Source organism: Oculina patagonica, chromosome 6 (assembly GCF_052425735.1).
Source record: "Oculina patagonica isolate OP01 chromosome 6, crgOcupat, whole genome shotgun sequence".
Classification (NCBI taxonomy): Eukaryota; Metazoa; Cnidaria; class Anthozoa; order Scleractinia; family Oculinidae; genus Oculina; species Oculina patagonica.
In genome coordinates, this window is record NC_135763.1 from 30,320,661 (window position 1) to 30,324,323 (window position 3,663).

Below are 3,663 nucleotides of genomic sequence, written 5' to 3' on the forward strand. Positions count from 1 at the left end.
CAAACAGACTTTTTCCTTATTACCGGTAACTATTTTTTGTAGAAAGGGGTGGATCCCCGGGTTGGATCATGTAATTTCCAACCCCCGCCCAGGAGTGAGTGTTTTGAGCTAGAAGGAAGGGGTGGGTCTCCACTTTTTCCAATTGCACCGCTCTTTGACCACCCCCCCACCCCCCTTGGTACTTATCGACAGTCCCTAAAGGATGAAGTCAATGAATAACAGCATTTTTATGGTACAAAGTAACAAAACATGGCATTTGTCTGAAGAAAAAAACGTTTGTCTAAAAAACAAATTCGAGCAGAGGGTTTCACCCGAAAAAAAAATTCCTGCACAAGAAATGGACAGAAAAAAAAATTCGTGCAAGCGGAAAATTTCCCACCCCCCCCCCCCCATCACTTTTATAATGGTCCGTCCCTAATTGCCATAAGCCGGACGTTCGCGTTAATTGTTTATAAGCATCCCTACTGCGCACGTAATTCATGTCGCAACGCCATGCCACGTCATACTTTGAGCGCACGCGCTGGTTGGGTTGCCGTTCCGCTAGCTTCGCTTGCACTTTGCTCTCCTAAATTGTCGGTGACCCCTACTTTTTTCTTAATGGATCACTTTTGTTAATTAATATCTACCTTTTGCGAGAAAATGAAAAAAATCTATCGAGTGGAAGTTTGATTTTTTGTCACACTGACGGTTTGAATTGCGCTTTTTGAGCTTTCCTTTTTGCCGTACGACAGTTTTAAATGCGTTTTTCCAGGGTTTAGTTTTACAAAAAGATGGCAAAACTAAGAATTATTTCCGCAACAGACGCACTTCTACAAAATGTAACTAAGATCGTTAACCTCTGTTTACTCATCTTTGATATTTTTAACTATAAACCCTGTAAACCATGCTGAATTACGTGCGCCAATTTTTCACAACCCACACACTTTCTCTCTGAAACGACGTCAGTGACCCTAACCTTTTTTGCATTTCTGCCACAAGTAACTCATTATCTGACTGCAGCAAAAAAAATTAAAGAAATCTATCGAGTAGAAAATTTTGGCGCGAATGTCCTTGAGCTCCTCACAGGTGATCATTACATGAATGAATGTGTATAAATTTGTACTACATCGGAACATTGCTTTACAGATAAAACTGCTGATGTTCCAAATATAAAGCTTTCCCCGATCGTGTTTATTATGACAGCATTCCTAGCACTCTTCCAATATGTTTTTTCTTATTATTTAAGGTTTTAACGTCCTTTAACCCTATTCAGACCGGGCTTTTTTTGGACCTTCTCAGACCGGGGGGGGGGGGCTTCGGAAGCCCCCCTATGTAACTTCCAGAATATTTAAGCAATCACCATGAAACTTATAGGATGTATTGTACGTCCGAAACTCTTTCTTTTGGTATACGTCACGTGGGATTGTGACGTCACATCACGTGACAATTACATCATGATGTCAAAACAGCCGCCATCTTGGATCCGCCATCTTGGATTTCAAAATTTTTCCAAAATGCCAGAAAACCACCCAAAATCACTGCAAAGTACTCAAAAAGAATAAAAATGTGCTTTAAACCCGTAAAAATGTAAAAATAGGTTCATTTAAGTTGATTTTTATTAACAGAAACACGCAAAATTACAAACTTGGGAAAACATGCCTGTCAAAATGCCGTTGCCATGGTGATGTCAAGTTCCTGACGCATCATCCAACCTTACCAAATTGTTGCCAGATAAATTTTAGGAAAACTCAGAAAGTTTGGCAGCGTTTGGTTAAATCTTAAAAAAGTTATAAAAGATCAAAGTCAGCGCGGGCCTCAAAAGCCCCCCCCCCCGGTCTGAATAGGGTTTAAGAACATAGAAAAAAGATAGAAAAGCTGCAGTTACTGATAACGTCTCGAAATATTGCGTGTTACTTATGCAAACATAAATTAAAATTTGATGGGTTTGTCATCTGAACGACTCAGGTCAATAAATCTAACCAACCGAGAGAGGAAGATGGGACATTACTTTTAGTGATTTGATAATTGTCATTTAAGCACCTTACAGGTGATAATAAACGTGAATGTGTATAAACTACGGCTTCTACATCGGAAAATTACTTTGTAAATAAACTTACTTCTGTTCCAAATATGAAGCTTTCCCCGGTCGTGGTAATTCTGACAGCATTCTTTGCGCTCTTCCGAAATTCTTTTTTTTATTATCAAGTAAGGTGTAAACGTCTTTTAAGAACATAGAAAAGAAAAGAACACAGAAAAACTGTAGTTATAATGTTTCGAAATGTTGCGTGTAACTTAAACAAACATAATTAAGAACAAACTTTTAAAATGTCATGGGTTTCTTAAAAAGCCCTCCGTTTTGTTTGCCGATATTGTCAAAGGAAAGACTCAGGTTAATAAATCTGACCGTTTTAGAAAGAAGGATGACCCATTACTTTAAGTGCTTCGATAATTGTTTTTAAGTACCTTAAAGGTGATAAACGTGAATGTGTAAAAATCTGCAATATAGGAAAATTACTTTACAAATAAACTTCTGCTGTTCCAAATATGAAGCTTTCCCCGGTCGTGTTAATTCTAACACCATTCCTAGCTCTCTCTCAAGAAAGTTTTTTCTTATCAGCGTAAGATGTTTACGTCCTTTATGAACGTAGTGAAGAAGATAAAAAAATCTCTAGTTATATTGTTTCGAGAAGTTGCGTGTAACTTATAAGCAAACCTATTAAAAAGTAACCTTTTAAAATCTGAAGGGTTTGTCAAAAAAATCCTAGTTTTGTTTGATACTAACATCTGAAAGACAGAAGTTAACAAATCTAACCGACTGAGAAAGGAAGTTGGGCCATTACTTAGAGTGCTTCCATAATTCTCATTTAAGCACCTTTCAGGTGATAACAATAAATACTTTTTATAAATGTGCCTCACACGAACATTGCTTTACAGTTAATACAACTGCTTCCCAAATATGAAGCTTTCCCCGGTAGTGCTTATTTTGACAGCATTCCTAGCACTCTCCCAAAAAAACGTTTCTTCTTATCAGCTAAGGCGTTAACACCCTTCCAGTACAAAGAAAAAAGATAGAAAATCAGCAGTTATCATGTCTCGAAATGTTGCGTGCAACTTAAGCAAACAAAATTATAAAGTAACCTTTTAAAATCTAATGGGTTTGCCAAAAAAATCCCAGTTTTGTTTAATACTGACATCTGTACGACAGAAGCTAATAAATCTAACCGACTGAGAAAGAAAGATGAACCATTACTTTTAGTGTTTCCATAATTGTTGTATAAGCACCTTAGTATAATGTGCTACACACGAACATTGCTTTACGATTCAAACTGTTGATGTTCCAAAGATAAAGCTTTCCCTGGTTATGTTAATTCTGACAGCATTCCTAGTACTCTTCCCGGATGTTTTTTTCTTATCAACTAAGGTAACGTCCTTTAAGAACATGGAAAAAAGATAAACAATCTGCAGTTATTATGTCTCGAAAGATTGCGTGTTACGTAAGCAAACCGTGAAATCGAAAAGTAATCAAAATTTTGATGGGTTTGCCATCTGAACGACTCCGGTTAATCAGGATCTCACCGACCCAGAAAGGAAGTTAGACCATTGCTTTTAGTGTTCCGATAATTGTTATTTAAACACCTTACAGGTGATAAACGTGAATGTGAATAAATGTGCTACATCGGAAAA

The 3,663-nt window shown here is 37.2% G+C and overlaps 1 protein-coding gene across 1 annotated transcript in view; it reads left to right on the forward strand.

Annotated features, from left to right (window-relative positions):
- LOC144658167 (uncharacterized) overlaps positions 1 to 3,663 on the forward strand; it is a 60,447-nt gene that overhangs the window by 21,655 nt on the left and 35,129 nt on the right. The window lies entirely within an intron of this gene.